At 55.3% G+C, this 15,713-nt stretch overlaps 1 protein-coding gene and 1 long non-coding RNA gene across 3 annotated transcripts in view; one reads left to right on the top strand and one right to left on the bottom strand.

Moving 5' to 3' along the window:
* SORCS2 (sortilin related VPS10 domain containing receptor 2) overlaps window positions 1-15,713 on the top strand; it is a 569,237-nt gene that overhangs the window by 313,121 nt on the left and 240,403 nt on the right. The window lies entirely within an intron of this gene.
* Window positions 9,627-14,832, bottom strand: LOC144341115 (uncharacterized). Its single transcript, XR_013417742.1, has 4 exons — window positions 14,699-14,832; window positions 14,266-14,540; window positions 13,224-13,419; window positions 9,627-12,667 (listed from the first exon to the last, which is right to left on the bottom strand). It is a non-coding gene; the product is annotated as an uncharacterized LOC144341115 (long non-coding RNA).

Raw genomic sequence — 15,713 nt, 5'->3', positions numbered from 1 at the left:
GGTGCTGGGTGGCAGAAAGCTGGAACTGGTTGCCTAGAGTCATGCGCTCTGGGCTCTTCCTCCTTAAATTCCTTCCGCTCTCTCAGATGCTGCCATTTCCAAGCACCCTAAACTGACTTCCTAATTCGTGGCTGCATCGTCGCTGGTGCCTTCTTGAATTGATTTGCCTCTCCCTGTATTGCTTTTCGAGTTCCTCGACTGCTTGAGTTCTCGGTCATTGCTGGTGTCTAGGCAGCATTTACAATTTCAAATGATCTCTTGAAGGTGTGAATAATTTCTCAAGATGTCTTGGTGGTAAATAATCCATGTAAATTATCCCCGGCCCTCCTGGCCCCTGCAGATGTTACCTGGTATCTGGATACCTGTATTTTATATTGTCCCAGACAGTGTTCTAATGCAAACAAGGTGACAAGTCCGTTATTTAGAGTTTGGAAATCCTGTCTCTGCATGAAAATCAATGCATGTAATTTCTGAATCAAAATAATCGCACATAATTTAGGTAGATGCTGCATTTCTGGTGTTCACAGAGTCTGTGTTTTGGAAAACACAAATGCCTGACAGATCCCTGTCAAAAGCCCTGTTCATCAGGAAAACACTTGTGAGCTGTGGTTCCCGTTCTCTGGTGTGACTGGGGCTGGGTGAATGGTGACCGGGACACTGACAGGGCTCTGGAGCCACAAGGAGGGGCATTCCAGCAGAGCAGGGTGGCCTGTGGTTAGGCGGAGGGTGAATGCCAGGCTGGGTTCTCTATCTATAGGTGGAGGGTTGAAACAGGAGGCTGGTGTTATATTTCAGGTCTAGAAAGATCCCCTGGCAGCAGGAGGACCCTGATAAAAGGACACAAGATCACAGGCCTGGAGATCAGTGGGAGGGCCCTGGGCCGAGACCCCGGGGGCCTGGCTGGCTGGGGAAGGGTGCTGGCCTTGTTGCCTTCTACAGCAGGGCCCAGGGGCCTCTCCCAGCTTCTTGATGCTCTGAGCGTTGCCTGCCTCTGGGACAGCTTGGGGAGCTCCTTCTTCACCCTCCTCTTGTGGAAAAGACCATCTCCCTTCTGACTCGGCCTGGGAGGGGAGCCCAACACAGCTCAGGACAGTCGGGGGTCCCAGCCTGCCTCCCTCTGCCAGGCCTGGTCCAGTGTAGGGGGTGAGGCTGTCATGGGCAGCCTTCCTCGTGGGATGGGCAGAGCTGAGGGCTCCCATAGATCACGGAGCTCACCCACAGGAAAGGTCTCTGCCCCTGGAGGATTTGGTCTTTTAGAGCCTTTGTCGTAGGGACGATGCTAGCGTCCCAGAATTGCCCCTGCCAGGGAGGGGGGCTGCCTTGGAGCTTAGAGACCACCTTTCCTTGAAGGAGGGAGAGGGAGGACCAGCGGGGGTGAGGTTGGCAGACGTGCAGAGATGACAGACAGACAGATGACTCCTCAGACAGCTGTTCCCAGTTCCACGTGCCGTCCGTCCTGGCCCCAGCAGGGGGATCCGGTGAAAGGGGGGCAGGTTGTTTGCAGGTGGACACCGGCCAGTGTGTGTAGTGGCTATGCCTGCAAGGCCCTCTCTCTGGCCAGCTGGCACCTCAGTGCCCCAGGTCATCTCCCTTGGGGTGTCCCTGCTGCACTCCTCCCAGGCCTACTTCTCCCTGGGCTCTGCCCTGCTTCCTCTGTGCCCTCTGCCCGTGCCTTAGCCCCCAGGCCACCATCTCCTCCCAGGGATGTACCTGGCACAGGGCAAAGGCTCCACAAAGGCTGGTCTTTGTTCTTATCAGCTACCCAGCAGCTGGTCTTGCCCCTCCTCTCTGTCCCCGCCCTGCCGCCCTTCCTGTGGCTTCCTGAGACATTCTGCTGTTTTCCCTTTGTCCTCCCTTGAGACATAAATCAAATCCACTCCCCGGATCTCCTGCCATCTCTCTCCTCTCCACTCCTCCAGTTCTAAGTTCCCTGTACCCTGAGCCTTCCTGATGTCCTCTGAACACAGGGCACTGATTTTCCCTTCCAGGCCTTGGCACATGCTATTCCCTTTGCCCTCTCACCTGAATAACCCATGCTCAGCCTCCAACACGGGTTACTCATAGCTGACCCATCCTCCAGGGGGCCGTTTGTGGTGCTGTGGCCCTGAGGCTGCACTGTGCTGGGGCACCCCACCCCTGCTCCTGTGGCAGTTCTACACACCTGTCATGAAGCCCTGGTCTCCAGGACCTTGCATGAGCATGCCATCTCTGCAGGCAGGTACAGCAGCTGCACTTTTCACGCTGGCGTCCCAAGATGCCCGGGCACCAGCACATGGCATAGCACAAGCAGCTGCTCATTTCACGCTGCTGACTGAATCCATGCAGAGGCAACACCTTGGCTAGGACCTCTCTGGATTGACTTCTTCACATTGACCACCTGGCCGGCAGGTCCCTTGACCTCTCCAAGCTTCCGTGATCTCGTTTGTAACCGGAGGTGATAGCAGTCAAGGCTTGTGGTTATGAAACCTTTATTAAGTCGGCGTGACCCACGCTTCTCTGAGCCCCTCTGTGCAGCAGCCCACCCACCCCCCGTTAAGGCAGCTGTGGCTTGATCCCCATTTGTCAGGTAAGTGCAGGGAGCCCTGGGAGGATGAGGGCTGGCTCGGGGGGCCCATCAAGTCAGGAGGGGTAGAGCTGGTGCAGATGCCACAGTGGCTGTCCAGGGCTGTGCTCCCAGCTGTGGGAAGGCAGATAGCAGGGGCTGCCTGGAGCAAGCCCAGTGCAGTGCCTGAGCACCATGAGTGTTCGCAGCCACCCTTTCCATCCAGTCTTTGCCTCCTGGAGGCTGGGCAGGGCAGGGGCTGAAGAACCAGGGCCTCTCCCTCCTCCCTCCTTTTCTGGTCTATCTTCTGCCTCCAGATGCGTCCCAGGCTGAGCCCCATGGGCAAGGAATTGGGTCCCTCTCGAGAGACAGGTTCACACTGCTGCTCCTGGCAGGCCCGACAGCCTGGCCCTCCTTCCAGAGCAGGGCTGCCCACCTTCCATGGCCTGTAAATACGTGATTTTTCTTGACATCTCCTGAGTCCTCCCTGCCCCGCCTAGCGCCTGGTAACTACCATTCTACTCTCTGCTTCTATGGGTTCCGCTCTTTAAGAAGTTGGATCTGGCCGGGCGCGGTGGCTCAAGCCTGTAATCCCAGCACTTTGGGAGGCCGAGACGGGCGGATCACGAGGTCAGGAGATCGAGACCGTCCTGGCTAACCCGGTGAAACCCCGTCTCTACTAAAAAATACAAAAAAGTAGTCGGGCGTGGTGGCGGGCGCCTGTAGTCCCAGCTACTCGGGAGGCTGAGGCAGGAGAATGACGTAAACCCGGGAGGCGGAGCTTGCAGTGAGCAGAGATCCGGCCACTGCACTCCAGCCTGGGCGACAGAGCGAGACTCTGTCTCAAAAAAAAAAAAAAAAAAAAAAAAAAGAAGTTGAATCTATGGGGTCATGCAGTATTTGTCTTTCTGTGCCTGGCTTGTTTCACTTAGCACCATGTCCGCCAGGCCCATCCATGATGCTGGGAATGACAGGGGTGGTTCCTTCTTTGTAAAGGCTGACTAGGATTCCACGGTGTGGATACACTAGGGTTCTTTATGCACTATCTGTTGGTGGTCCCCAGGAGGATTCCGGATGAACATGAGAGTGCAGGGACCTCTTCTGCATTCTGATTTTATTTCCTCTGAATATGTACCCAGCAGTGGGGTTGCTGGATTTTATAATAGTTCCATTTCTAACTTTGAGGAACGTCTGTACTATTTTCCACAGTGGCTGTCGTTCTGTAAATAATTAACCGACGAGTCCTTCCCCAGCCCCTGGGAGACCGGCTCCTGACAAGCAGACCGGAAGGGAATGGTTTTAAAAATGTAAATGAATGTTTTATTTAATACGGAAGTCAAAATGCTTTCTTCATAGTACAGCCGGGCTTCCGGGAGATGCAGCACCAGGAGGAAGGAGGTGCCATTTCCCGTGCACCTGCGGAGCCTCTGACCCCAGGGCAGGCCCGGACTCCTCATCTCCCATATTTTCTTACGAAAGCAATACTAGCTACTGCAACATATAAGCCCCCCAAATATATAATCGCTCAAAGGTAACACAAGTTCATTTCTCACTCGCATAAAGTCTAAGTGATGCTCCTTGGCAGCAGCCTGTCCTCCAGGCAGCAACTCAGGGACCCAGGCTCCTTCCATCTGGGGCGTGGCTGTGCTCCTGCCTTCTCATGCCCATCCAGAATTAAGAAACAAATGAGTGTTTCAAAGTGCCCATCTGTACTGGTAGAGGGGAAAGAGGATGAGAATCTCAGGTGGGAGGGTTTGAGGCCCAGCCTGGAAGTAGCACATACCATTTCTGTGCACATGACCCTGAATGGGACCGACCAAGTCTCAGGACCTAAGTTTAGTGGAGTTTAGAAAAATGCAATCAGCTGTGGCAGCCTAGAGAAGAGAGGAGATGGGCTGGGGAATCCCATGCAGTCTCTTGCCAGATTTTCCTTCTGATTCTTCAGGAAACAAAAGAGGTTCATGGAGGGGCACAACGGCTTCCTGAGGCCTGGATCCTACTGGATCTGCCTGACTCTTGGTGTCTTAGCAGCTGCTTGTGACTGTGGGTGTCTCTGTGGGCACATCCGAGTCACAGTTTTGGATCTGCTGGTGGTCGTGGTTCAACTTTCTAAGTCGCTGCCTTGGGCTTCGGTTTCCCCAGCTGGAGCATAAAGTGGTTGGACCAGATAACCTCTGATTACCGGCTGGCTACCCTGCTGTACCCTCGCTGAGCTCTGCCCAGGGTGACCTGAGCTCTTGTGGGTGCGTGTGTGTGTTCCAGTAGGGCTGGGCTCCAGCCGGTCAGGGAGAGAACACGTGGGGCCGTGTCTGGAAAGTGGACACAGTGCCATATAGAAGACACCACTGCTCAGCCTGGATGGGTCTAGCTAGATGCCATTTTTAAAAACATTCCTTTTTATGATTTCAATAGTAATGCATATCCATTATGTGGACATTAAATGACATGATACACCCTCAAACCAGGAAGTAAAAGTGTGTTAACACTGGGACACAAGCCTTTTACTTTCCATCTGGTACATTATATTCAGTGCCCACTTACACACAGCAAGAGCTATACACACACACATTCACACACAGACACACACTCATACACTCACACACTCACACATATACTCACACATTCACACACACACAGACATACACAGATACACATTCACACAGACACACATTCATACACTCACACGCTCACACATATACTCACACATTCACACACACAGACACACACATTCACACACACTCATACACTCACACGCTCCCACATATACATTCACACACACAGACATGCACACATTCACACACATACACTCACTCACACATATACTCACATTCACACACACAGACACACACACACATTCACACAGACACATTCATACACGCAGACACACAGACACACACATTCACACACACAGACACACACTCATACACTCACATGCTCACACATATACTTACACATTCACACACAGACACACACAGACACACATTCATACACTCACACACTGTCACACACACATTCACACACAGACACACACTCATACACTCACATGCTCACACATATACTCACACATTCACACACACACATACATTCACACACAGACCCACACTCATACACTCACATGCTCACACATATGCTCATACATTCACACACAGACACAGACACACATTCACACACACACACACGCTCACACATATACTCACACATTCACACACAGACACACACAGACACACGTACACAGATACAGAGACACACACATTCACACACAGACACACACTCATACACTCACACGCTCACACATATACTCACACATTCTCACACACACACACACACAGACACACACTTACACACACACACTCATACACTCACATGCTCACACATATATTCTCTCACACACACACACACTCATACACTCACACACTCACACGTTCACATACGGACAAATGTCTGGATGCATGTGAGTGTATTTCCATAGCCGAGATCTTATTCCAAATATAGTTTGTATCTTTTGTACAAATACAGTTTTGTAACCTGCCCTCCTTGGCATCATTTCCCATACGATGACAGACTTTGCATAAGCTTCCCCGTGAGTGGTCCATGCCATGAGCCTGTGGTGACTGGTCCAGCTGTTTCCTGGTGTTTATATAATCTGTGTGGTTTCCATGTTAGTCCTTTAAGCAATCTTATGGTGAATGGCTTAGTCCTTGCGAGCTGCTATAACAAAATACTGTAGACTGCAAGGCTTAAACAACAGCCATTTGTTTCTTAATTCTGGAGGTTGGAAGTCCAAGATCAAGGTCAGGTTCTGGCGAGGGCCTCTTCCTGGCTTGCAGATGTCTGCCTCCTCACTGTGTCCTCTCATGGTGTAGAGAGAGAGAGAGAAAGCTCTATGGAGTCTCCTTTTATAAGGGCACTGATCCCCTTGGACCAGGGCCCCACCCTCATGACCTCATCCAACCCTAATCACCTGCCAAAGGCCCCATCTCCAAATACCATTAAATTGGGGGTTAGGGCCTCAGTGTGTGCATTCTGGGAGGCTACATTCAGTCCATGAAACAGGGAGCAGCTTTGGACATCAGTCCCTGCCTGATTTCTGGGCCGTTTCCTTAAACCACATCCTTAGACATGCAGTGGTTGGTGTAAGGGGTGTCATCAGGTCCACAGCTTGTGACTTCTGCAGCAAGGAGCAGGGGATTGGAGCTTTGGGCTCCGGCTCATCTCTCCCGCTCTGAACTGGAAGTGGGTGATGGAGCAGGAAGGTGCTGGTGCCCACAGCCTGTTTCCCTGGGCTTGGAGCTGCCTGGCTGGGGGCAGAGTGGAGCGGTTGTGAACACAGCATTTCTCCTGGGTCCTTGGCCTGGTCTGGCTTTGGTAAGGAAGAGTTAAAGGAAGAGAGAGGCAGAGCAGGGCCCTGCGACCTTGAAATGGATTGTTCTTCTCTAGCAACGGTGCCTGTCCGCAGCGCTGGTACCGCAGTCGGCTTAGAAACCGTGTGGCCATCACTGCAGCCTCAGCATCACAGCCTCGCTTGCCCCAGACCAATTGCTGGGGGAGACTGATTTGCCAGAACTCCACCTCTCCTTGGAGCTGCATCAACTCAGGCTCCAGAGCCTGTCCTGGGGACCCATGCTGGCTAAAGGAGGCTACGACAGAAAGTGAGGCCAGGCTGGGTTCTAATGGACATCTTCCTCTTTTCTGTGCAAGACTCACTTTCCTCATCTGTAAAATGGGGACTGTCGCGTTCCACTCACAGGACACTGGAGTGCCCTGGGGGAGATGCCCAGCACATCATCTATGCTTGGAAGGTGTTACTTCTTGTCCCCTCCACTCATGAACACGCTGGCTCCGTACTTGTGTCTTCTAAAGCTAATCTTCCGCCCACCCGAGGAGATGGGGCTGACAGTTAGCTGGGGTTGGGGTAGGAGGGCTTCCAAGTGGGTGTCAGCTCCCATGATCTGCTTCCTGGCATGGCAGGTGTGGTGGGCCATGGCCTCCTCCAGCCTTCTCTGAGGCTGCCCTCTTCGGGGGGCCCTCCCTCCTGGTGCCCCCGCGCCCCACCCCCAGATGGTTACTGGGAATGTGCCCACCGACCCTAGATGGCTGAACTTGGTGTCTGGAGTTCCCTCCCCCCACCACCATCCCAAGTATAAGTCCCTCTCTAGCCCTGACCAGCTGGGGGCATGGGCAAGTCAGTGCTCCTCTTGGAACCTCAGGATCTTCATCTACAAACCAGGAGTGAAAAGGCTGGCCCGCCTGTCCCACAGGAAAGGAAACTCTCATTTACTGAGAACCTGCAACATGCCAAGCCCTCCCCCCTCAGCCTGGAGGCAATGTCTTGAGGTGCAGGGAGGGTGGGTGACTTGTCCCAGGTCACACAGCTGCCTCGCAGCAGAACTGAATTCAGGCTGAAGTCAGCCTGCCTCAAAGGCCTTTGCCTCCCAGGCCCCAGGCTGCCTGCTCAGGTCACCACGTTCATGGTGTCAGAAGATCTGCCTTCCTCCTGGACTTCTGAGCACAAACGGCTGCAAATGCAGCAGCTCAGCGTCCACAGCACACAGAAGAGAGAGGCAGCTGCCCTGCTTAGGGGAGTGGAGCGAGCTCGGAGACCCCTTCTCAGGTGCCAGGCCTCACAGTCAGCCCACAGGGGTTTGGGGAAAAGTTCTCGCCTTAAAAGAATCATGCGGGATCACACAGGGCACACCCAGCAAGTGTGAGCAGACAGAGGCAGGAATGGAAAGCCCCTGGGCATGGGAGCCGGAGAGGACGCAGCCGCAGAGCTGAGCCCCTGCAGAGCTGAGCCCAGGGTTGCCTTTTGAGGGTTCTGCTTAATCCATGTGTGCCAAGGAAGAACTGGGTGCAAATCTCTGCCTCCCCCGCCGGCTGGGACCTCTGGCAGCTCTTCTATGTTCTCTGGGCCTCAGTTGCCCCATCCATCAGTGAGAACAGAGTTCCTTCCGCAGAGCATTGTTGTGAGGTCAGCACAGGCTCCACTGGTGACAATTTTCTCCTCAGCACCCTCGTCAGACCCCAAGCCCGGGGCCTCGTCGTACATCATGGAAATGAGCAGTTGTCCTAGAGCTCACAGGCTCACGTCATCTCACAGCTGGCAGGGCAGTGGATGTCAGTCACTTCATTGTGCAGATGGGGAAACTGAGGTCACCAAGAAGGGAGCAGCCTCCCATCTCCATGATCCTGATGCCTGGGCCGAGACTCTTGAACAACGCAGGCCCTCTGCACGTCTCCCTCGGCTCCCTGATTGCATCTGAGCTGCCTGGCGACCCTGCAGAGGAGCTCCAGACCGGGGGCCACAGCCCCCACCCACCCAGGGAGGAGCTGAGGCCCAGGGAGCCTGCATGCTTTACCTGGGCCACCCAGAGAAACAGGGAGGCACCTGCCGGCCTGGCCTAGCAAGGCTGTCGGGAGTGTTGCCTGGGTGAGGGACAGAATGTGGGCCGAGGGTGGAAGGATGGGGAGGCTTAGCCACGGAAGGACTTGGAAGGCCAGGCTGGCTGTCAGTTCCAAAGTGGTGCAGAAGAGATTGGACGTGGGTGGGGATTTGGAGCTCTGTTGAGAGTGAACCTGTCCTGCTTCCGGAAGGTTCTTCCGGTGACTCATGAAGTGTGTCTTGGGAAGGGAGGGAGGAGACCAAAGCAACCTGACTGCCCGTCTGTCACCCTCATCTCACAACACCCTCCCGGAACCTGCAAAGAACTTCTGTCCTCCCTGCTGCGTAGATAAGGAGCTAGAAGCCGGGAGAAGTGAGATCCAAGCTCCGGCTGCTCAAGCTGGAGAGGAATGAGGATTTGCACCTGGGTCTGACTCCAAGGCCCTTGCGCTTCCTACCACACCACCCAGCCCCCAGGAATTAGAACTTTCTGGAAAGCTACTGGAGCCCCCCCCCCGCCCCACTCCCCACCCCTTCCCCATTTCCCATCTCAGGGCAGTGAGCCAGTAGCACTCTGCATGGAGGCTGTAAAATTAGCAACTTAATTTTGGGTGTCAGGAAATCAGTTGAGGGGAAAATGTGTTTTCAAGGGATTAGTTTTCTTACAAACCAGCATGATAAAAATAAAGAGAAAGGAGAGTGGACGGGAGAAAGGACGGTTTCTAAATTTATAACAGGGATTCATTATTCATGGGCCACATCTGAAAAGGCCAAAGCTACAGAAAGGAGCGAGGCGTGGGTGGGAAAGGCCGCGGCGGAATCCGAGGCGCCTTCACCAGGCGGGAGATGACAAAACAAAGGACCTTCCCATCCAAGAAGGGGGTGAGCGACTGGGGACCGCAAGGGCTCCAGGCACAACTCAGCTTATCAAAGAAGACACAGCTGCTTCTCCAGGCAAGGCCAGGTGCCCCGTGCCAGCAACCCAGTGCCCGTGCAGAGGTTTAGGCTTCTGTGATTGCCTGGCATGTAGGAGAGCAGGATGAAGCTGGAGTGGGGGCTCTTGCACTGATACACATGGGCTAATTGACTCCAAACAATAGTGTTGTGGATGGATGTTGGCCATTCTGCAGAAGAGGAAACTGAGGGTCAGAGTGGCGAAGAGAGACAGCCAGGGTCAGGTGGGTGGTGGCAGTGGCTGAAGCCTCAGGCTGGAGGATCTGAATGGTGCTCTCTTCCCTGCCCCTGCCACACTCTGGTCTTGGTGCATTTAAGGGCTGAAAAACAAGGAATGTGTCAGGAGATCCACTGTGTGCCTCTCACCAGGCCGGGGCCTCCCCCGAGGAGGGCCTCATTCAGCCTTTCCCACAGCACAGTGCGGCAGGGTTGGTGCTGTTGCCAGAGGAGGACTGGGGCTCTGGGATGGGGGGAGCTTGCCCAGGACTATGCAGCTTCTAGATCCCGGCCTGTCCCCGGCCCACTCAGTGAAGGGTGAGGCTGTCTCGTGCCTCCTCCTCCCCGGAGCAGCCCAGCTCCTCGGCAAGAGATGGACCTGTAGAGACTCCTCACCTGGCGGGGACCAAGCCAGGGGGCAGGCAAATCACACCACCACCCTCAAAAGAGCCCACAGTTAGGACTTCCCCAGGAGTTTGTAATTCTGGCCCCTGCTGTATGTTGAGCACCAGCTCTGTGCCTGGTCCTGCAGGAGGAACCACACGTTTCACTCGCTTCATCTCCACATGACCCAGGGAGGTAGGTGCTGTCATGGTCCCCACTGCATGGGTCAGGAAACGGAGGATCCATAAGGGTGAGTGAGTTGCCCAAGGTGACTCCCTTGTGGGAGAACCAGGCCTGGACCCAGATACTGTCCCTTTCCGGAAAATCCATGGCCTAAAATGCCAAAGCCAGAGGACCAGCAGGAGCTTTGTAGAAAAGGCCGACTGACGGGCATAGTGGAAGGAACGTTTTTAAGAAATGCGTTTCACTAGAAGTGGGTGATGGAGCAGGAAGGTGCTGGTGCCCACAGCCTGTTTCCCTGGGCTTGGAGATTCATCTCCTGCAGTTTGACCAGGCCCCCGTTTTGGGGCCCTCTTCCTGGATGACGTCCATGTACCCACATTTCAAATGGCTGCACTTCTGGGGGGCCAGGATGAGTCCGGAGTCCTGGAAAGGGGATTAGGGTTCCTCCTAGCCCTCCCTTAGCCCATGAGGCTGAGGACATCAGTGAGATACGAACCCCTGATGACCGTGGGCCAGCCTCTCATGCCCATGACTCAGAGGTTCTGTGGACACGGGTGACCCAGTCCCCTGCCTTGGCTCATGTTGGGGATTGCAACCCAGTGCAGGTAAAGGGGAGGCCCACAGTGGGAGCATCTGTCCAGAGGCTGTGTTCCTTAAGTAACTTAAATTACACAGAGAACAGTTTCCAGAACGTACAGGCAAGACGCCAGCGGCAAATCAGTGCTGGGTGACAACACTCTGAGTGCTGGTGCAGAGCCACTTTGCCACGAAGTTGGGACCCATGTGCCAAAATCCCAGCCCCTCCCTAGCTCTGGAAGGGGTGCTGAGAACGCGCCCTACCAAGGTGGCCAGGCAGAGCTGGGTGAGGCCCCGCCTCCTAGGGACTCAGGACCTGGGCAGCAGGGGACCAGCACTGCTGCCGGCCTCATTGCTCTAAGCCCCTGGCCCCAAGATCATATGAGGAGGAAATGAAGCCACATGGACCAAAGTTGATGCCTGGAGCAGAAGTGTCTACACCACAGAGCGCCTGCTGGATGTCAGGGCTGCCTGGGAGCTGGGAATGCCAGCATGAGCAACCCCTGGCCCTCCCTCCACGCATGTCCTTGGGAGTGCAGCGCCATGGAGGAGAGGGATGAGTGCCAGGGAGCCCAGAGCTCTGTCACCCCCAGCAGGGGAATATGTGAAGCTGAGCATGAAGTGGCTTCCTGGAGGGCAGTTCCTGGGCCAGTATCTTGAAGGCTGCAAGAGGGAGCTGGCTGAGGCCGGGGAAAGGGGACAGGGGCAGCACCGCGGAGACAGTGGGGAAGGACACGGCACAGGGTACGTGTGTGCGCACAATCACGTGTGCATATGTGGGAGTATGTGCGTGTGTGTGTATTTGAGTGTGTATGAGTGGGCAAATGTAGCACGAGTATGTGTGTGTGTGAGTGCATGTATGTGTATGCATGTGTGTGTACGTGTGTTTGAGTGTGTGCGTGTCACCCCCAGGAGTGGCATGTCTGCAGCGTGCACCACATGGGGCAGGTCGGTGACAGTGAGACGAAGCTGGACTCTGGATGACACAGGAGCCTGACTCAGGAGGGAGTTTGATGCTGGAGGCCATGGGGAGCTATGGAAGGTACTTGATCAGAGGAGGGCCCAGACTTGTTCTTTCCCAAGGACTCTGTGGGAGTTGCATGCAGGAGAGGTTCCAGGGATGCCGCTGCAGGGGCACCAGTGAGGAGGTGGGCCCAGAGGTGAGGGGCCTGGTCAGGGGAGACAGCGTGGGGTGGACTGAAAAGGATAGTTTGAGAGGAGGGTAGCAGGTGGTATCCTGGAACTTGACACTGGCTGGGGCTGGGTGCAGGCACGGGAGACAGGCCATGGGGCTGGGCTCTGTTCTCCAAGATGGGGAATCACACAGGGACATTGGCCATCCACCCTCATTTTGCCCAGCTGAGTCATGCCCTGGGAGACCCTTCGTGGAACGATCCTCTGGTCTGCCTTCCTCGCTCCTCAAACACTGGCATCTGGGGAGAAAGCCCGCAAGTCACTAAATCACCGCTTGGCGAGGTTCACGCTGCGGCGATGCTGAGAGCAAACACATGGGGGCCGAGCCGGCGGGTGGACACCTCCCGGGCAGCGCGCAGTGGCGAAGGGCCGTGGGGAAGAGGGTGCTGGGTGTGCCAGGTCCCAGGGAGGCAGGCGGCTGGGGAGCCAGCTGTCCTCCTTGGAATCCTGGTTTCTCGGCCGCTTCATTCGGTCTATTCGCTGGACAGTCGTGAGTGTGCGCTGTGCACCCAGCACTGTGGGGACCCAGCTGGGGCCCCAGATGGACACAAGCGCTGACCTCATGGGCTTTCTTTCCAGCTTCTGGCACCCCCATCCTGCCTGTAACCCACTCCACCATCACCTGGAGTGTACCCCTGCCTGGTGGCACATCCAGCTCCCAACTGTCAGCTCCCTCCACTCTCGGTCCCATGCACGAGCTGCCCAGCCTGCCCGTGGAGCCCCCAGGAGTGGGGGAGGTCATGCCTGGAGGAGCCCTGAGCAGGGGTGGGCAGGATGAGGTGGATCAATACCCACCTTCCTCGCTCCCGGGCATGCTCCGTGCCAGCTCTTGGAGGTCCCTGGCAGTGCTGAACCGTCTGCCTGCCTTGAGGACGTCCTGCAAACGGGCCCTGAATGGGGGCTTCCCTCCTCTGTCCTGATGTCCTGCTTTTCTACGGGTGCTGCCCACACTGCAGGCCTCATCTGCTTCTGGGTGGTCTGGGCCTCAGATCTGAGGAGACAGACAGTATTCAAGTTAAGAAATAACCACAGAGAGTATCAGTGTGCCAGATGGAGAAATAACCACAGACAGTGCCAGTGTGCTGGCTGGAGACTGGGTGTGATAGAGAGGAACCGGCTTTTACATCGCGCGTCCGAGAGGACCTCTCTGAGCTGAGACTGTAACTCAGGGAGGCCCTGGCTGCTGGAGGGCGGTAATGAGTGGGGGCCTCAGGGACCTCCCCACACCCCCAAGGGCTGCAAGTTGCCTCTCACCTCGACGCTGGGCGCCAGCCTGCGGGCAGCCCCAGCAGGATGAAACCGGGGACAGAGCCCCAGGCTCCATCGCCCCGACTCCGGTGATTCCACTGGGAGGCTTGGCCTTCCCGGGGAGCTCTGCCCAAGCCGGCATGGATCCAGCTCCACCCCACGTGCCCTCTGAGCCGCTGCAGCTGTGGCAACTCGCACAGGTGATTTCATCTTGGGACCCTGAGCCCCGGAAAAAGCACCTGCATTTTTCTCAGGGTGCTGACCTGTGAAGGTGTAGGTGAGAGGAATCTTGCCCCACCCCACCCAGCTGCCTCAGCACTCCCTGTTTGGACACTGTCCCCACCCCTGCAGTGTCCGCCCCACAGCCCTGCTCCCATCACCTGCTCGGTCCCACGGCCTCATGGGCCAGCAAAGCCCAACTCTCCTTACAAAGAACCTTGCTCTGCTCTTGGTTCCTTAGTTGCAATCAATCCTGATCTTTTTATTGTTCTCTTTCTTGGAGTGAAAAACGGAAGCAGTGCACATCCGTGATGACATAACCAGACATTCGTGCCGATCCGGTCCCCTTCAAATCAGTAGCGCTACTTACTGTAGAACACGGTGCCATGAGCTCCCAGGGGACAAGATTTATGTGGTTTGAGGATCCAGTTCCAAGGTGAAGGCACCAGGGCTGGCACTGGTAACTGAGAATGGGCCTCCCTCCGCCTCCTGGCTCAGCGCTTCGCTTCATGCCAAATACATCAAACTGAACCCTGGCAAGGCAGAGGCTTCTGCACCCGGTCTTCCTGTGTACAAGGCAGGGTGTTCAAGACGCTGCTGTTGCTGCCCTTTGCGTTGGTCTCACTGTCCCTGTGTGTCTGGAGACTGAAGGAATCGGCAGGTATATTTTTCCTTCTCCCGCTCTCTTTAAAATGCATCTCGACCAGGGAAATACTTTCCCACTAAGACACAATTAAGTTTCCTGAATTAATTATGTACCTGACAGCAGGATTAGCGATTTTCTTAATTTCCACTGTAATTACCTTGGAAGAGCAGTCACCCCTGATTTCTCTGGAAGGAGGGCTCCCACACCGAGCACAGCGTCTGAGGCACCTGCTGTGAAGCTCCCGCTCTGCAGACTTGTGGGCGCACTCCCGGCTTCTGTGGACGCTGAGTGAGTCCTGGTCCCGCCCCTACAATGCAGTTCTTCTCTGTTCAACCAAGGCTTCCTGAGCGCCAGTCACATGTGCCCAGGCAGGGAGGGAAGGGTGCGTCTGTCACAGGGACACCCTGGAGTGGCTGGGATGGTTGTCTCCTTTCATGGCTGGGGCCATCAGAAGGGAGGAGGTGACCTCTAGATGGCCTCTGGTGCTTAAGATCTACCTGTCCATTAAAACAAGGAATGTGCCCCATGAGAGCCAGAGGGCTTCATAGGGAAGAAGTCCTTGGAAGCAGCACAAGGCTTCGCCAGGCTCAGCACCAGTGTCTGAGGGTGACACCTCCCTGGTGGGGGAAGAGGATTCTGTGGTCATAGTGGTCCCCATGGGGCTGATTAATGATTCTTCCCCCTGGGCTGGGCAATGATCTCTGTTCTCAAGGGGATAATTTGTGTGAATGCGAAGGAAAGTCATCAAAAGGTGGAGATGGAGATGGGGACATTCAAGGGTCTGGTCAGAGCGGCTACTACTTTTTATAAAAAGGAGCCATGTGGACATGTTTGGTCTGACTGTGGGCCTCATCCCCAGCAGCCTTTGTTGCTCCTCCTCTTGATGTCCTGGCTCCCATGATCACCTTGTCCACTTCCACGCAGCACACCAGATTCATTTATTCCGCTGTGGTGACCGAGGGAGAGGAGAATATTATAAAACCATTAGGGCCGGGCGTGGTGGCTCACACCTGTAATCCCAGCACTTTGGGAGGCCAAGGCGGGTGGATCATGAGGTCAGGAGATCGAGACCATCCTGGCTAACACGGTGAAACCCCGTCTCTACTAAAAATACAAAAAATTAGCCGGGCTTGGTGGCGGGCACCTGTAGTCCCAGCTACCTGGGAGGCTGA

The sequence above is a fragment of the Macaca mulatta genome, chromosome 5, assembly GCF_049350105.2.
Source record: "Macaca mulatta isolate MMU2019108-1 chromosome 5, T2T-MMU8v2.0, whole genome shotgun sequence".
In the NCBI taxonomy this organism is placed as follows: Eukaryota; Metazoa; Chordata; class Mammalia; order Primates; family Cercopithecidae; genus Macaca; species Macaca mulatta.
Note: the sequence above shows the minus strand (reverse complement) of the source record. Positions and strands in the feature narration are given on the sequence as shown.